Source organism: Oncorhynchus masou, unplaced genomic scaffold (genome assembly GCF_036934945.1).
Source record: "Oncorhynchus masou masou isolate Uvic2021 unplaced genomic scaffold, UVic_Omas_1.1 unplaced_scaffold_1082, whole genome shotgun sequence".
Classification (NCBI taxonomy): domain Eukaryota; kingdom Metazoa; phylum Chordata; class Actinopteri; order Salmoniformes; family Salmonidae; genus Oncorhynchus; species Oncorhynchus masou.
Window position 1 is genome coordinate 108,091 of NW_027000533.1, and position 19,241 is coordinate 127,331.

Below are 19,241 nucleotides of genomic sequence, written 5' to 3' on the forward strand. Positions count from 1 at the left end.
TGATCCATCTCCTGGATCCCGCCTTCCACCACCAAAACTGGGGCTGAGGAGAAGAGAGAGGTCAAAAACGCATTACCCTCCCCCATCCCTCTTTTAGCTCCCCCCTCCCCCTCTACTCCCCCCTCCCCATCTGCCAAGCCTCCCAAATGCTTCCGCTTCTTTTCTTTTTTCCCTTTTTTTGGTGTAGGAGGTAGCGGGGAGACACCCTTCTTCCCCGCTAGCTCCTCCACCATTTCCCTCATCTCTTCCACCAGGAAGCTCGACATACTGTCTCCCCAATCCTTTACCCCCCCCTCCTCCTCCCCCACAGGTCCTGCCACAGGCACCCCCTCCTCCCCCACAGGTCCTGCCACAGGCACCCCCTCCCCCCCCACAGGCCCTTCCCCCATCACCCCCTCCCCCCCCACAGGTCCTTCCACAGGCACCCCACCCCCCACCCCCACCACCCCCGTTGATCCATCACGTCCTTCCACTCCCTTCTTCTTTCCTTCTCCCGCCTCTCCTCTCTTCCTCTCTCCTTCCATTGTCGCTCCTTTCTCCTCTTCCTTCTTTTTCTTCTCCTCCGGTCCAGCCCTCTGTGCCCGAGATGGCCCTTCGTCCCCCCCTCTTCTTCCCCCATCCCCCGCTCCTGCTCCCCCTCCAACTGCAGACGCGTACGACCTCTGGCGAGCCGGGCAATCGCGCCACAGGTGCTGAGTGGAGCCACACCCGTGGCACGCCTTCGGCTCGCCGCAGTCCTTGGCCTCGTGCTCCCCAGACCCACAAAACCTACACTTTCTAGTGCTGCACGAGGCCAGGATGTGTCCGTAGGCCATACAGCGCCTGCAGAAAGGGGGCTGACGCGCATAGTACAATGTCCCCCTATCAGCCCCCAGGGAGAACATAGCCGGGGGATGAAGGTACCCTCCCAATCCCCTAGGATCCTCCCTGAGGAGGGCCTGAAACCCTCTCCTCCCCGTCCAAAATCCCAAAGAGTCCTTGATGGGCCTTCCTGAGGAGACATTATCCATATACCTCCCCAGAAAGGCCCTTACCTCCTCGTCCTTGACATAGGGGTTGTACATATTTACAGTGACGACCCGGAAATTGTTTCTAGCCAAGCTCTTCACCAAGTAATGGCACATCGGCTTCGTATCTGACACCGCTCTCACTTTTTTCAGAATCTCCTCGTGCTTGCTTTCTGTATAAAAAGCTACATCAAACGCCCCATCCAAAGAGTTGCCTTGCAGGCAAAACACATCCTTGATCGACAATTTTAGCACTCCCATCAGGATTGATCTCCCAAACACCTCACGTCCAAAAGGTTCTACCTCCTTCTCGTTCCACGAAAAACGTATGGTATTAGCAAGTCCGGTCCCTGGGACCGACCCATTTGACGAAGCCCTCGCCATCTCCGCAAGGAGACTAACACTCTCCTCCAGAAAAAGGAAAACCCCCAAAAAAGGAGGGAAAAAAATTCCACCGCAACAAACAAAGAAAATCCAGAGATTTGATATAGTTAATCAAAACTACCTTTTACCGCCCTCCGGCCTTCGACTTCCAGCTAGGCGAGCTTTGGGGCACCGCAGTACCAAGCTTGGTCTTAGCCGGAAGGCCGAGAAGCGATAACCCACAAATGGAACCCTGCAAACGCCGGGCCCCCGGGGGCCTCGACAGAACTCGGCGGGTTTGCAAAAGCCGTCTCCAACCCTTCCTCCCTCCCCAGCCAGCCAGCCAGCCACCCACCCAGTCAGTCAGTGCGTCTTTAAGTCACTATCCTGGCCCACCACCTCTGTCAATTTCTCTTGAAACAAGATCCCGGGCTCTGCAAGAAGCAAAGCCACTCCAAAAATATGTTGAACTCGTGTAACTATTCCTCTCCACGGAAGTCTTTAGTAAAAGGCGAAAGGCTTGTGCGTAATGAAGAGAAACCAGAGTTGTATGGAAGCCAGAGGTCGGGGCCCGAGACGCACTCTGTGCACTCTCGGCCGGGTTCCCGCGGGTGCTCCCGGAACCCACTCTTCCGAGTTTGAGGGCTGTGGATAAAAAGAGGGTCACAGACACAGAGACGACACAGAGACAGAGAGAGACAGAGACACAGAGACAGAGAGACACACAGAGAGACACAGAGACACACAGAGACAGAGAGAGACACACAGAGAGACACAGAGAGAGAGAGACACACAGAGACAGAGAGACACACAGACACACACACACACACACACACACACACACACACACACACACTATCCTGGCCCAATTTTTTTTTTTTTTTTTTTTTTTTTTTTTTTTTTTTTTTTTTTTTTTTTTTAACAAAAATGGCGGGAAACGGGGGACCCCATTGAAAAGCGCTTCGCCCTTCTTTCAGTTTGAATGTTTTTTTCCCTTCTCTTCTTCTGCTAGCTAGCTAGCTAGCTAATTAGCAACTAGCTAGCTAACTAGCAACTAGCAGCTAGCTAGCTGTTTACATAGCTTTGTGAGTTTGTACTTTTCCTTGACAACGGGAGAAGTAAGTGTTGCACCGTTCCCGGAGGTACTGCAATACCGGGTCGATGCGTGGAGCGGACGGAGCAAGCCCCATTTCCGACTCCCTGTTCAAAAAATCCATTTAATATAAGGTCCCCCGATGGGGGACGTATCAGATATTAAACTGATAAGAACAGATTTTTTTTTTTTTTTTAAAAATAATTTATTACGTTCCATTACCATTCATTCTTTACAAATACATCATTATTATTCAAATTCAAACAATGGCATATTTTTACAAACACAGACCCAAAACAAAAACATCAACAACAACATCAGGGGAGCATCATCCCTCCCCTTCATCCTACAAACTACCTTTCCCTATCTCCTCATCATACTCTATCCCCTTACTAATCTAAATCACACCCAGCCCTAAACCACCCTTCCACCTCTCCCGGGCAGCATGCTGCCCCCACTTCCTCTCCTCCCTCTTCATCCTCCCTCTCAAATCTCCTTCCACCCTCCTCACTATTCCTTCCACCCCCCAATCTCTCCCTGTCTTGACAAAGTTCTGCCTGGCTTCCCAAAGCCCCTGTTTAAAGAGACTTATGAGAAGCCAGAGCAGAAACCTATCCCTAGCCGTACCTCTCGCTCTCCCTACACCTCTCTCTAACCTTGCCCACGTCAACACAAAATCACCTCTTACTAATCCCAACAACACCCGTGCCCTAGCCCATACTACTCCGGCAAAGGCACAGTCCCAAAAGGCATGACGCACAGTCTCCTCCCTGCCACAAGTGGATCTTGGGCAGGTGGGGGGATCGCGCCAAGCTATGCCGGTACATGATGGATCGTACCGGCAAGCACTTGTGGAGGCTCAACCAATTCAGGTCTTTGAGCCTGTTGTCCAGGCCACGCGCCTGCACTCCCTCCCAGACCACTTCCGAGATGCCCGCTACAGGCGCAGGACTCCCTGCCTGCCTGACCTCCTCGTACAGGTGCCTGTGGTCTAAACCTACTCGGGCAACTTCAACCTCGGGGTGCGCACGCAGCCACTTGGCCGCATGGCCAAAGTGCCACGGCAGCTGTTCCGCCCGAGGACCCGTGTTAGACCACACCATTACGCTTCTCGCCTGATACGAGAAGAACACCCGCAGGAGGTATCCGGACGGGTGTATCACTGGATGAGCAAGCTCCGTCAACAAGAACGAAACAAAAATTGCATCCAGCTTGAGGGGAAATGTGGTATCCCCCTACCTCCCTCCCCGATGGGACAGAGCATGCGAGCCCTGGCGACCCACTCCTACCTGCCACCCCACATGAACTGAAACACGAGCCTCACTAGAGGCCTTCTCAGACAAGCAGGCAATGGGTAGATGTACGCCAAGTACAAAAGAGATGGCAATACATCCACCTTTAGGACCAGGACCTTGCCCATAAAAGACAAAGACCTAGCCTTCCACATTGCCAGCTTCCTCTGTACCACTGCGATACCCATGTTCCAGTTCAGCGTCGCTGAGCCAGAGGTCTCAAAATGGACCCCGAGAATCCTCAGGGCCCCCTCACAGAGAGATAACCCCCCGGGCACATCCGTCCTGCCGCGCCATCTTCCGAAAAATTTTACGGAAGACTTTGCGTGGTTCAGAACCGCTCCCGACGCTCGGGTGAAGTCCCCAATATGGTAAGGGAATTCACCCCCGTAGTGGACAAAAATGAATGGCAAGTTATTGGCATAGGACAAACCATGTACACATTGGCCAATACCACCCAAAGCGGCGTTGATTCATGCAAAGTTTACTTCTATTGCCATATGGGTATTGCCAGTTGTAACACTTCAAAAATCCAACAGGTGGCGATTGCACTCCACCATGGTTTTTCATATTGATATTGGACTCCAAGTCAACATCCAAAAGCCAAATTTTGAAAAAACGAATTTTTTGAAAAAAACGTATCACCCCTTAAAAAAGTGCTTTCTGGACCGTTTTTCGAAATTCTTTCGCTTTTTTTGACAATTACACATGTATAAGAACTGTATGAAAATACTTTTGTCCAATTTTATTATCATAATTTTTTTAATTTTTTTACTTGCGCATATTGCATATGTTTTGTCCATTTGCAATATGATTTCATAGGAAGTCAGAAGTCAAAAGTCAAAAATTATAAAATTTCATAAAAAACTTCACACACCCCTAAAAAGTGCTTTCTGGACCGTTTTTCGAAATTTTTTCGCATTTTGTGTCAGTTACACACGTATAAGAACTGTATCAACATACTTTAGTCATATTTTATTATCATAATTTTTTTTTTTTTTTTACTTGCGCATATTGCATGTGTTTTGTCCATCTGCAATATGATTTCATAGGAAGTCAGAAGTCAAAAGTCAAAAATTATTAAATTTCATAAAAAACTTCACACACCCCTAAAAAAGTGCTTTCTGGACCGTTTTTCGAAAAATTTTCGAATTTTGTGTCAGTTACACAAGTATAAGAACTGTATCAACATACTTTAGTCATATTTTATTATCATAATGTTTTTTTTTTTTTTGCTTGTGCATAAGGCATATGTTTTGTGGGGGCCAAATGTCATAAGAAATTTGACATGCTCAAAAATCCTTCAGAAATGCAAAATTGACTGGCCTGATGAACTCGGGATGGCCGGGCAGTGATTGTTGTTCCTTTCAATCACTCGTGGTGTTGATTTCATCATGTCCATTTGTTTATGTTTTCTCACTTTTGCAAAGTCACTGTGCATTTGCCATATGGTTAACTGGGCATTCACCATCACCAATTTGTCATGCCATAAAAATCATGCAGGAATGCCAAATTGACTGGCCCGATGAACTCGGGATGGCTGGGCAGTGATTCTGGAACCTCTCCATCGCTCGTTTGGCTTGATTTCAGAATGTCGCTTTTGGTGATGGTACCTCACCGCTTAAACATATTGCTAATGGACAAGAGTCACCTGCAAGTCACCGTCCATCAGTCAATTTGATATCATTCAAAGCTAACTATTGGAGGCACTGTCAGTCTCTACGCACCCCAATGATACGTCCCTCCATCCATGTTGTGTATCTGTGTGATTTAGTTTTCCTTTGAATTTTTATGGGAAAAATGACTGATTTACAGTTCATGGGGGTTGCCTAATCATATATATGAAGTTTTGGAAAGATCTGATATTTTTAACCCCTCCAAACAGCCCATGAGAGACCAATTATGGCACTTCCGGTTGGCACAGGAAGCTGTAACTCAACATACATCCTCATTGGGGTATTCCATTAGAGAATCCTGAGTTTTAAGTCTTTACCATGAAAACTGACTGATTTACACAGGGTTCAATGCACTATGTCCATCAAATTGCAGGCAGTGTATGGGTATACACTTTTAGGGCGATTTGGACCACTTCCGGTTGGTCCAGGAAGCTTAGAATCGACACAGGTAGACCTTATAGTGGTCTGATGGACTGGTACCAAAGACAGGTTCATACAACATTCATAACCCATATAGACTCCAGGTTGTATTTAGTGGAGCAGCCAATATATTCCTATGGGGAGAGAAGTCAATGAACACTGTTTTTATGTAAACACCTTCTTTTGACTGTGAAGGGTTAATGTCACACGGTCAAGGATAGGCTTGGACAGATCAGGAGGACCTTAGGAACAGTCCTGTGGTTGAATTGTCTTTCTAAACCTAACGGTTCCGCCGCTGTCACCCAAAATCAAATGACGTACTGGTGAAGGCTTCATATTGGGCCTATTTTTCTCATGGTCGCTGCGCGCTCAGACCGAGCGAGCTACGGTCAAGCGGGGCACCTCGTTGGACTCGGCACAGTCTGGACACTATGGTCATGCCATTGTTTGTGTTGATTTCAGAATGTCCATTTGGTCATGTTTTCTCACTTTTGCAAAGTCACTGTGCATTTGCCATATGGTTAACTGGGCAGTCACCATCACCAATTTGTCATGCCATAAAAATCATGCAGGAATGCCAAATTGACTGGCCCGATGACCTCAGGATGGCTGGGCAGTGATTTTGGTACCTCTCCATCGCTCGTTTGGGTTGATTTCAGAATGTCACTTTTGGTGATGGTACCTCACTGTTAAAACATATTGCAAATGTTCCTTACTTTTGCAAAGTCACTGAAAATTTTTGCAGGAATGCCAAATTGACTGGCCCGATGACCTCGGGATGGCTGGGCAGTGATACTGGTACCTCTCCATGGCTCGTTTGGGTTGATTTCAGAATGTCGCTTTGGTGATGGTACCTCACTGTTAAAACATATTGCAAATGTTCCTTACTTTTGCAAAGTCACTGAAAATTTGTGCAGGAATGCCAAATTGACTGGCCCGATGAACTCGGGATGGCTTGGCAGTGATTCTGGTACCTCTCCATCACTCGTTAGGGTTGATTTCAGAATGTCCATTTGGTCATGTTTTCTCACTTTTGCAAAGTCACTGTGCATTTGCCATATGGTTAACTGGGCAGTCACCATCACCAATTTGTCATGCCATAAAAATCATGCAGGAATGCCAAATTGACTGGCCCGATGACATAGGGATGGCTGGGCAGTGATTTTGGTACCTCTCCATCGCTCGTTTGGGTTGATTTCAGAATGTCGCTTTTGGTGATGGTACCTCACCGCTTAAACATATTGCAAATGTTCCTTACTTTTGCAAAGTCACTGAAAATTTGTGCAGGAATGCCAAATTGACTGGCCCGATGAACTCGGGATGGCTTGGCAGTGATTCTGGTACCTCTCCATCACTCGTTAGGGTTGATTCCAGAATGTCCATTTGGTGATTTTTCTCACTCTTTCAAAGTCACTGTGCATTTGCCATATGGTTAACTGGGCATTCACCATCACCAATTTGTCATGCCATAAAAATCATGCAGGAATGCCAAATTGACTGGCCCGATGACATAGGGATGTCTGGGCAGTGATACTGGTACCTCTCCATCGCTCGTTTGGGTTGATTTCAGAATGTCGCTTTTGGTGATGGTACCTCACCGCTTAAACATATTGCTAATGGACAAGAGTCACCTGCAAGTCACCGTCCATCAGTCAATTTGATATCATTCTGACACCAAACTGATACAAACTGACACCAAACCCACTTTTCCCAACTCATTTAGGAGCCAAGTATAACATACTTCAGAGCTGGCCCAAAATTCACAAGGCCTTCGGTACAAAACATTAAAAAACCATAAAACACATAGTTACTTTCTAGCTGCGGGGCCAGTTCGGACATTATGTGTAGTCCTATGTGAGGCGACCCCGAATCCCGAGTTTCGGCTCGATAGGTCATTTGGTGTCCGAGTAAAAGCCTAATTGGTGCTGAAAATCCACTTTTTCCATGCCTTGCTACGGGGTCCTTGAATGAGCTATCGGACCGAGATGTTGGGTTCTGTCTCTATGGGCCGAGACGGTCACAATGCACCTAGTCTTGTGTCTCTGGGACATTTCTAAATGTCGCCATTTTCGTAATGGTCAAAATGAATTGAAGTCATTGCAAATGTTCGACGCTGTTTCTCGGTCCGAGAACCTCCTAGAGCGCCGTAACTCACCACGCACTATCTACCTGAGGTCTAGAACAGGATTCTAAAGTTTCGGAACTCTAGGTCTGACGGTTCTTTTTTAGCTCGAACAAAGCTAACTATTGGAGGCACTGTCAGTCTCTACACACCCCAATACGTCCCTCCATCCAAGTTGTGTATCTGTGTGATTTATTTTTCCTTTGAATTTTTATGGGAAAAATGACTGATTTACAGTTCATGGGGGTTGTCTAATCACACATATGAAGTTTTGGACAGATCTGATTTTTTTAACCCTTCCAAACAGCCCCTGAGACACCAATTATGGCACTTCCGGTTGGCACAGGAAGCTATAAATACACACATGTCTTGACTGACATAGAAACCTAGGGAATCCTGAGTTTTAAGTCTTTAAGTTGAGAATTGACTGATCTACACAGGGTTGAATAATGCAGAGGCCTCGGCACCTTTCGAGGTGATGTACATCCAAATACCTTTTGGGTCAATTTAACCACTTCCGGTTGCTCCAGGAAGCTTAGAATCGACACAGGTAGACCTCATAGTGGTCTGATGGAATGTCATAGAAGACAGGTTCATACAGAATTCATAACCCATAAAGACCCCAGGTTGTATTTAGGGGAGCAGGCAATGTATTCCTATGGGGAGAGAAGTCAATGCACACTGTTTTTATGTAAACACCTTCTTTAACTGTGAAAGGTTAATGCCACACAGTCAAGGTTAGGCTTGCACAGATCGGGAGGACCTTAGGAACAGTCCTGTGTTTGAATTGTCCTTCTAAACCTAACGGTTCCGCCGCTGTCACCCAAAATCCAATGACATTGTGGTGCAGGCATCATTGTGGGCCTATTTTTCTCATGGTCGCTGCGCTCAGACCGAGCGAGCTACGGTCAAGAGGGGCACCTCGTTGGACTCGGCACGGCCTTGGGATTATGTTTATGCCATTGCCTGCTCTCTGTGTCTTTAAACACCACGCTTTGTCACTCCATCCTTGCTGTGTGTGTGTGTGAGAGCTTTTCTTTGACATCTGTTGGGAAAAATGACTGATTTACAGTTCATGGGGGTTGTCTAATCACACATATGAAGTTTTGGACAGATCTGATTTTTTTAACCCTTCCAAACAGCCCCTGAGACACCAATTATGGCACTTCCGGTTGGCACAGGAAGCTATAAATAAACTCATATCCTCATTGGGGTATGCCTTTACAGAATCCTGAGTTTTAAGTCTTTACGTTAAGAACTGAGTTATTTATGGAGGGTTTAGTGAGTGTGTGTTATTTCAGAAAATCATAGAAAATCACAGAAATGTCGCAGAGCTCCGCAGCACATTTTAAAAATACTCGTATGAACACCCTGCAACTGGATCTGTAACCGTTGAAAAAAAAAAACACCTATATCTGAACATCACGATCTGGTCACCGTACGATTTCTATGTAAATGACGATAGATAAATGGCCGATTTTTTTTTTTATTGACCCCGGAGGCTCCTTGACTTTGACGTGAAGTGAAAAAATATTTTCTCTATTTTCATTTTGGACCTTTAATCCCAGAAATATGGCCATAACTCAAAAACCGTTGAGGCCTAGACGCCATCTTGTTCGGGGCCATCTTCCCATAATGCCAAACCTACGCTCACCAAGTTTCGGCTTCGAAATATTTTCGGTTTCCGAGATATGGCACGTCGTGATTCGGGATGTTTTGTCCAATAGCAATATGATTGCTTATGCCCTCTTGTGGGATATTCCGGCATTGCGCAAAAATGGGCTAAAATTTGTTTATTTTATTAAACGAAAACCGAATGTCCGACAAAGTTCATTTGATGACTTCCCGGTAGGTCTGGCCCTACCGCTCGGCCCGACGCCGTCCCCGAATTTCTAAAATGTTTTCGGACGTCTAGTAAGGGACCGTACATTTCCAATAGGGACTTTCTCACTAACCATACGGTGATTGTCGAAATGTTCCCTTAATGTATGTAAGGGGATAGATTAGGGACTGGGAGATAGGGAAGCGGTCAGGTATTGGTTAGGTATGACGGGGAGGGTTGATGCTCCCCTGAGGTTTGTTTTTGTTTGGGTGTTTGGTGAGGGTGTATTGTATATAGTATGAATGAGAATTATGATTTGTAAGTATGAATGGCATTGAACGTAATAAATTATTTTTGTAAAAAAATTTAAAAAAAATCTGTTCTTATCAGTTTAATATCTGATACGTGCCCATCGGGGGACCTTATATTAAATGGATTTTTTGAACAGGGAGTCGGAAATGGGGCTTGCTCCGTCCGCTCCACGCATCGACCCGGTATTGCAGTACCTCCGGGAACGGTGCAACACTTACTTCTCCCGTTGTCAAGGAAAAGTACAAACTCACAAAGCTATGTAAACAGCTAGCTGCTAGTTGCTAGTTAGCTAGCTAGTTGCTAGTTAGCTAGCTAGCTAGCAGAAGAAGAGAAGGGAAAAAAACATTCAAACTGAAAGAAGGGCGAAGCGCTTTTCAATGGGGTCCCCCGTTTCCCGCCATTTTTGTTAAAAAAAATAAAAATAAATAAAAATAAAAAATTGGGCCAGGATAGTGTGTGTGTGTGTGTGTGTGTGTGTGTGTGTGTGTGTGTGTGTGTGTGTGTGTGTGTGTGTGTGTGTGTCTCTCTCTCTCTGTGTGTCTCTCTCTGTCTCTCTCTGTCTCTCTCTGTGTCTCTGTGTCTCTGTCTCTCTGTGTCTCTCTGTCTCTGTCTCTCTCTGTCTCTGTCTGTCTCTGTGTCGTCTCTGTGTCTGTGACCTTCTTTTTATCCACAGCCCTCAAACTCGGAAGAGTGGGTTCCGGGAGCACCCGCGGGAACCCGGCCGAGAGTGCACAGAGTGCGTCTCGGGCCCCGACCTCTGGCTTCCATACAACTCTGGTTTCTCTTCATTACGCACAAGCCTTTCGCCTTTTACTAAAGACTTCCGTGGAGAGGAATAGTTACACGAGTTCAACATATTTTTGGAGTGGCTTTGCTTCTTGCAGAGCCCGGTATCTTGTTTCAAGAGAAATTGACAGAGGTGGGCCAGGATAGTGACTTAAAGACGCATTAGCGACTTTTTCCCCAAAACACCTTTCTTTCTTTCTTTCTTTCTTTCTTTCTGTCGCCGGGTGGGTGGCTGGCTGGCTGGCTGGGGAGGGAGGAAGGGTTGGAGACGGCTTTTGCAAACCCGCCGAGTTCTGTCGAGGCCCCCGGGGGCCCGGCGTTTGCAGGGTTCCATTTGTGGGTTATCGCTTCTCGGCCTTTTGGCTCAGATCAAGCTCGGTACTGCGGTGCCCCAGAGCCCGCTGAGTCAAAGGTCGAACCAGGAGGGCGTAAAGAGATTTTTTGGATTTTATTTTTCAAAAAAGTCCGGGAAAATTAAACTACAGGCATACAGATATGGCTGGTAGTGGGAGCACAGGGTCGGTTCCGAGGGCCGGACTGAAGAACACCATTCGGTTTGCATGGAAGAAGAACGAGGAAGTACGAATGCCAAGGGACACATTTGGAAGAACGGTGCTGATGGGGGCCCTGAAACTGAAGATACCTGAGGTGATGTGTCTCCAAGGCAACACAATGGAAGAGGCATACGATGTGACGCTACACACAGAAGGAATGTGCGATGTGGTGATGGGCAGAGCTAAAGCGGCGGCTGGGGAGAGGCCATTGTCATTTTTTGACATAACGTGCCTGGCGAAGACCAACTTCAGGACGATCAATGTACACATGTACAATCCGCATGTGGCAGACGGTGCGATTGGAGCGTTCCTGGGCCGGTATTGTGACGTAACGTCGGGGGCAAGGTGCGTGAAGGACTCGTTGGGGTTCTGGAATGGACGCCGCCAGTTCCAAGTGTTGCTGAGGCCGGATAAAGAGGGTTTCGACGGCTTCCTCCATCCCCCGGCGGTCTTTTCACTGGGCTCAGACAGGGGGATGCTCTTCTACACCCGTCAACCCCCCTTTTGCAAGAAGTGTAGGGAGTATGGGCACGTAACGGCAGCCTGCAGTAAGGGAAAGTGTCGTTTCTGCAGATCGGGGGAGCATGAGGCAAAGGACTGCAGGGAGCCGAAGGAGTGCCATGGGTGTGGTAGTAGGCTGCACCTGTTCCGCGAATGCCCGTCCCGTCGCCAGTCATATGCCGAGGCAGCGGCAGGAAGGAAGCAAGGAGGAGATTCTGTGGGGGAGCAACTGGAGAGGAAGGACCCAGAGAGGACGGAGCAGGAGAGATCAACCGCACCAACGCCCAATCCAGGTGGCAGGGCCGGGAAGGAGGTGTCATTGGAGACGCCAGCTATGAAGAAGCTGGTGGTGGAGAAGGCGGGGGGTGTAATGGAGGAGATGGGATCTTCGCTGGATGGGGTGGAGGGGCTAGGGGCCCTGGTTGAAATGGTGGGAAACCTTCCAGTGTTGGGGTCAGGGGCAGGGGAGTGGGCCTCACACTCCGGTGTGAAGGAACCGTCAGTCGGGGGGGCGACACAGGAGCCTGAACAGGGCACCTATGTCGGGAAAAAGAAGAAGAGGAAGAACGAGGTTGGGGACTTAGGGGAGGGGGCGGGCAAGCGTGTGATGGGGGCGAAGGAAAACACCGCTGCTGTGAATCCCCAGTCCTCAGAGGGCTCATCTCTCCCTTTACCCTTAGAACGGAGGTCATCATGTCCATCTCCACTATCTCTGCCTACGGAGGATGGAGGGTCGCAGGGTGTTTCAGGGGAGCCGGAAACCTCCGCCCCCAACCCCAACCCTTTCCCGGCTTCATGGATAGATGACATGGGGGTCATAGAGGAGGGGGGAAACAGGATGTCTCTAGTGGGGTGCGAGCAGGGGGCCACATCTATAGAGGACCTGTATTCTTCAGACGAGGGGAGCAATTTTGCATCCCTGTCGGACGAGATGGAGCAGGGGAGCATCGGGTGAGCCTCCTGTTTTGTTTTTTGTTATTAGTAGTTGTATTTTGATGTTTTTCATTATGGATAAATGTACCTTTGTTAGTGTAAATGTAAGGGAGTTGAGGGATTATATTTAATTAATAATGAGTATTTCTGTTAAATTGTTTAGTGTAAATGTAAAGGATTTCACCCCCGTAGTGGACAAAAATGAATGGCAAGTTATTGGCATAGGCCAAACCATGCACACATTGGCCAATACCACCCAAAGCGGCGTTGATTCATGCAAAGTTTACTGCTATTGCCATATGGGTATTGCCAGTTGTAACACTTCAAAAATCCAACAGGTGGCGATTGCACTCCACCATGGTTTTTCATATTGGTATTGGACTCCAAGTCAACATCCAAAAGCCAAATTTTGAAAAAACGAATTTTTTGAAAAAAACGTATCACCCCTTAAAAAAGTGCTTTCTGGACCGTTTTTCGAAATTCTTTCGCTTTTTTTGACAATTACACATGTATAAGAACTGTATGAAAATACTTTTGTCCAATTTTATTAACATAATTTTTTAAATTTTTTTACTTGCGCATATTGCATATGTTTTGTCCATTTGCAATATGATTTCATAGGAAGTCAGAAGTCAAAAGTCAAAAATTCTTAAATTTCATAAAAAACTTCACACACCCCTAAAAAAGTGCTTTCTGGACCGTTTTTCGAAATTTTTTCGCATTTTGTGTCAGTTACACACGTATAAGAACTGTATCAACATACTTTAGTCATATTTTATTATCATAATTATTTTTTTTTTTTTTTTTTACTTGCGCATATTGCATGTGTTTTGTCCATCTGCAATATGATTTCATAGGAAGTCAGAAGTCAAAAGTCAAAAATTATTAAATTTCATAAAAAACTTCACACACCCCTAAAAAGTGCTTTCTGGACCGTTTTTCGAAATTTTTTCGAATTTTGTGTCAGTTACACACGTATAAGAACTGTATCAACATACTTTAGTCATATTTTATTATTATAATGTTTTTTTTTTTTTTTTTTGCTTGTGCATAAGGAATATGTTTTGTGGGGGCCAAATGTCATAAGAAATTTGACATGCTCAAAAATCCTTCAGAAATGCAAAATTGACTGGCCTGATGAACTCGGGATGGCCGGGCAGTGATTGTTGTTCCTTTCAATCACTCGTGGTGTTGATTTCATCATGTCCATTTGTTTATGTTTTCTCACTTTTGCAAAGTCACTGTGCATTTGCCATATGGTTAACTGGGCATTCACCATCACCAATTTGTCATGCCATAAAAATCATGCAGGAATGCCAAATTGACTGGCCCGATGAACTCGGGATGGCTGGGCAGTGATTCTGGTACCTCTCCATCGCTCGTTTGGGTTGATTTCAGAATGTCGCTTTTGGTGATGGTACCTCACTGTTAAAACATATTGCAAATGTTCCTTACTTTTGCAAAGTCACTGAAAATTTTTGCAGGAATGCCAAATTGACTGGCCCGATGACCTCGGGATGGCTGGGCAGTGATACTGGTACCTCTCCATGGCTCGTTTGGGTTGATTTCAGAATGTCGCTTTTGGTGATGGTACCTCACTGTTAAAACATATTGCAAATGTTCCTTACTTTTGCAAAGTCACTGAAAATTTTGCAGGAATGCCAAATTGACTGGCCCGATGAAGTCGGGATGGCTTGGCAGTGATTCTGGTACCTCTCCATCGCTCGTTAGGGTTGATTCCAGAATGTCCATTTGGTGATTTTTCTCACTCTTTCAAAGTCACTGTGCATTTGCCATATGGTTAACTGGGCAGTCACCATCACCAATTTGTCATGCTATAAAAATCATGCAGGAATGCCAAATTGACTGGCCCGATGACCTCGGGATGGCTGGGCAGTGATACTGGTACCTCTCCATGGCTCGTTTGGGTTGATTTCAGAATGTCGCTTTTGGTGATGGTACCTCACTGTTAAAACATATTGCAAATGTTCCTTACTTTTTCAAAGTCACTGAAAATTTTTGCAGGAATGCCAAATTGACTGGCCCGATGACCTCGGGATGGCTGGGCAGTGATACTGGTACCTCTCCATGGCTCGTTTGGGTTGATTTCAGAATGTCGCTTTTGGTGATGGTACCTCACCGCTTAAACATATTGCAAATGTTCCTTACTTTTGCAAAGTCACAATTTTTTTTTGCAGGAATGCCAAATTGACTGGCCCGATGACCTCGGAATGGCTGGGCAGTGATACTGGTACCTCTCCATCGCTCGTTTGGGCTGATTTCAGAATGTCCATTTGGTGATTTTTCTCACTCTTTCAAAGTCACTGTGCATTTGCCATATGGTTAACTGGGCAGTCACCATCACCAATTTGTCATGCTATAAAAATCATGCAGGAATGCCAAATTGACTGGCCCGATGACCTCAGGATGGCTGGGCAGTGATACTGGTACCTCTCCATGGCTCGTTTGGGTTGATTTCAGAATGTCGCTTTTGGTGATGGTACCTCACTGTTAAAACATATTGCAAATGTTCCTTACTTTTGCAAAGTCACTAAAAATTCTTGCAGGAATGCCAAATTGACTGGCCCGATGACCTCGGGATGGCTGGGCAGTGATACTGGTACCTCTCCATGGCTCGTTTGGGTTGATTTCAGAATGTCGCTTTTGGTGATGGTACCTCACTGTTAAAACATATTGCAAATGTTCCTTACTTTTTCAAAGTCACTGAAAATTTTTGCAGGAATGCCAAATTGACTGGCCCGATGACCTCGGGATGGCTGGGCAGTGATACTGGTACCTCTCCATGGCTCGTTTGGGTTGATTTCAGAATGTCGCTTTTGGTGATGGTACCTCACCGCTTAAACATATTGCAAATGTTCCTTACTTTTGCAAAGTCACAAATTTTTTTGCAGGAATGCCAAATTGACTGGCCCGATGACCTCGGAATGGCTGGGCAGTGATACTGGTACCTCTCCATCGCTCGTTTGGGCTGATTTCAGAATGTCCATTTGGTGATTTTTCTCACTCTTTCAAAGTCACTGTGCATTTGCCATATGGTTAACTGGGCAGTCACCATCACCAATTTGTCATGCTATAAAAATCATGCAGGAATGCCAAATTGACTGGCCCGATGACCTCAGGATGGCTGGGCAGTGATACTGGTACCTCTCCATGGCTCGTTTGGGTTGATTTCAGAATGTCGCTTTTGGTGATGGTACCTCACTGTTAAAACATATTGCAAATGTTCCTTACTTTTGCAAAGTCACTAAAAATTCTTGCAGGAATGCCAAATTGACTGGCCCGATGACCTCGGGATGGCTGGGCAGTGATACTGGTACCTCTCCATGGCTCGTTTGGGTTGATTTCAGAATGTCGCTTTTGGTGATGGTACCTCACTGTTAAAACATATTGCAAATGTTCCTTACTTTTTCAAAGTCACTGAAAATTTTTGCAGGAATGCCAAATTGACTGGCCCGATGACCTCGGGATGGCTGGGCAGTGATACTGGTACCTCTCCATGGCTCGTTTGGGTTGATTTCAGAATGTCGCTTTTGGTGATGGTACCTCACCGCTTAAACATATTGCAAATGTTCCTTACTTTTGCAAAGTCACAAAAATTTTTTGCAGGAATGCCAAATTGACTGGCCCGATGACCTCGGAATGGCTGGGCAGTGATACTGGTACCTCTCCATCGCTCGTTTGGGCTGATTTCAGAATGTCCATTTGGTGATTTTTCTCACTCTTTCAAAGTCACTGTGCATTTGCCATATGGTTAACTGGGCAGTCACCATCACCAATTTGTCATGCCATAAAAATCATGCAGGAATGCCAAATTGACTGGCCCGATGACCTCAGGATGGCTGGGCAGTGATACTGGTACCTCTCCATGGCTCGTTTGGGTTGATTTCAGAATGTCGCTTTTGGTGATGGTACCTCACTGTTAAAACATATTGCAAATGTTCCTTACTTTTGCAAAGTCACTGAAAATTTTGCAGGAATGCCAAATTGACTGGCCCGATGACCTCGGGATGTCTGGGCAGTGATACTGGTACCTCTCCATCGCTCGTTTGGGTTGATTTCAGAATGTCGCTTTTGGTGATGGTACCTCACTGTTAAAACATATTGCAAATGTTCCTTACTTTTGCAAAGTCACTGAAAATTTGTGCAGGAATGCCAAATTGACTGGCCCGATGAAGTCGGGATGGCTTGGCAGTGATTCTGGTACCTCTCCATCGCTCGTTAGGGTTGATTCCAGAATGTCCATTTGGTGATTTTTCTCACTCTTTCAAAGTCACTGTGCATTTGCCATATGGTTAACTGGGCAGTCACCATCACCAATTTGTCATGCCATAAAAATCATGCAGGAATGCCAAATTGACTGGCCCGATGACATAGGGATGTCTGGGCAGTGATACTGGTACCTCTCCATCGCTCGTTTGGGTTGATTTCAGAATGTCGCTTTTGGTGATGGTACCTCACCACTTAAACATATTGCTAATGGACAAGAGTCACCTGCAAGTCACCGTCCATCAGTCAATTTGATATCATTCTGACACCAAACTGATACAAACTGACACCAAACCCACTTTTCCCAACTCATTTAGGAGCCAAGTATAACATACTTCAGAGCTGGCCCAAAATTCACAAGGCCTTCGGTACAAAACATTAAAAAACCATAAAACACATAGTTACTTTCTAGCTGCGGGGCCAGTTCGGACATTATGTGTAGTCCTATGTGAGGCGACCCCGAATCCCGAGTTTCGGCCCGATAGGTCATTTGGTGTCCGAGTAAAAGCCTAATTGGTGCTGAAAATCCACTTTTTTCAATGCCTTGCTACGGGGTCCTTGAATGAGCTATCGGACCGAGATGTTGGGTTCTGTCTCTATGGGCCGAGACGGTCACAATGCACCTAGTCTTGTGTCTCTGGGACATTTCTAAATGTCGCCATTTTCGTAATGGTCAAAATGAATTGAAGTCATTGCAAATGTTCGACGCTGTTTCTCGGTCCGAGAACATTCTAGAGCGCCGTAACTCACCACGCACTATCTACCTGAGGTCTAGAACAGGATTCTAAAGTTTCGGAACTCTAGGTCTGACGGTTCTTTTTTAGCTCGAACAAAGCTAACTATTGGAGGCACTGTCAGTCTCTACACACCCCAATACGTCCCTCCATCCAAGTTGTGTATCTGTGTGATTTATTTTTCCTTTGAATTTTTATGGGAAAAATGACTGATTTACAGTTCATGGGGGTTGTCTAATCACACATATGAAGTTTTGGACAGATCTGATTTTTTTAACCCTTCCAAACAGCCCCTGAGACACCAATTATGGCACTTCCGGTTGGCACAGGAAGCTATAAATACACACATGTCTTGACTGACATAGAAACCTAGGGAATCCTGAGTTTTAAGTCTTTAAGTTGAGAATTGACTGATCTACACAGGGTTGAATAATGCAGAGGCCTTGGCACCTTTCGAGGTGATGTACATCCAAATACCTTTTGGGTCAATTTAACCACTTCCGGTTGCTCCAGGAAGCTTAGAATCGACACAGGTAGACCTCATAGTGGTCTGATGGAATGTCATAGAAGACAGGTTCATACAGCATTCATAACCCATAAAGACCCCAGGTTGTATTTAGGGGAGAAGGCAATGTATTCCTATGGGGAGAGAAGTCAATGCACACTGTTTTTTTGTAAACACCTTCTTTTAACTGTGAAAGGTTAATGCCACACAGTCAAGGTTAGGCTTGCACAGATCGGGAGGACCTTAGGAACAGTCCTGTGTTTGAATTGTCCTTCTAAACCTAACGGTTCCGCCGCTGTCACCCAAAATCAAATAACATTGTGGTGCAGGCTTCATTGTGGGCCTATTTTTCTCATGGTCGCTGCGCTCAGACCGAGCGAGCTACGGTCAAGCGGGGCACCTCATTGGACTCGGCACGGCCTTGGGATTATGTTTATGCCATTGCCTGCTCTCTGTGTCTTTAAACACCACGCTTTGTCACTCCATCCTTGCTGTGTGTGTGTGTGAGAGCTTTTCTTTGACATCTGTTGGGAAAAATGACTGATTTACAGTTCATGGGGGTTGTCTAATCACACAGATGAAGTTTTGGACAGATCTGATTTTTTAACCCTTCCAAACAGCCCCTGAGTCACCAATTATGGCACTTCCGGTTGGCACAGGAAGCTATAAATACACACATGTCTTGACTGACATAGAAACCTAGGGAATCCTGAGTTTTAAGTCTTTAAGTTGAGAATTGACTGATCTACACAGGGTTGAATAATGCAGAGGCCTCGGCACCTTTCGAGGTGATGTACATCCAAATACCTTTTGGGTCAATCTAACCACTTCCGG

The 19,241-nt window shown here is 46.0% G+C and overlaps 2 non-coding genes and 2 pseudogenes across 2 annotated transcripts; 2 read left to right on the forward strand and 2 right to left on the reverse strand.

Annotated features, from left to right (window-relative positions):
- Nucleotides 1-1,800: 1,800 nt before the first annotated feature.
- LOC135529051 (U5 spliceosomal RNA) lies at nucleotides 1,801-1,919 on the reverse strand. Its single transcript, XR_010453636.1, has one exon. It is a non-coding gene; the product is annotated as a U5 spliceosomal RNA (small nuclear RNA).
- A 571-nt stretch (nucleotides 1,920-2,490) lies between these two features.
- LOC135529032 (U2 spliceosomal RNA) lies at nucleotides 2,491-2,668 on the reverse strand (annotated as a pseudogene).
- Nucleotides 2,669-10,142: 7,474 nt separating this feature from the next.
- On the forward strand, nucleotides 10,143-10,323 carry LOC135529045 (U2 spliceosomal RNA; annotated as a pseudogene).
- Nucleotides 10,324-10,876: 553 nt separating this feature from the next.
- LOC135529052 (U5 spliceosomal RNA) lies at nucleotides 10,877-10,995 on the forward strand. The gene has a single exon (XR_010453637.1). It is a non-coding gene; the product is annotated as a U5 spliceosomal RNA (small nuclear RNA).
- Nucleotides 10,996-19,241: the final 8,246 nt, after the last annotated feature.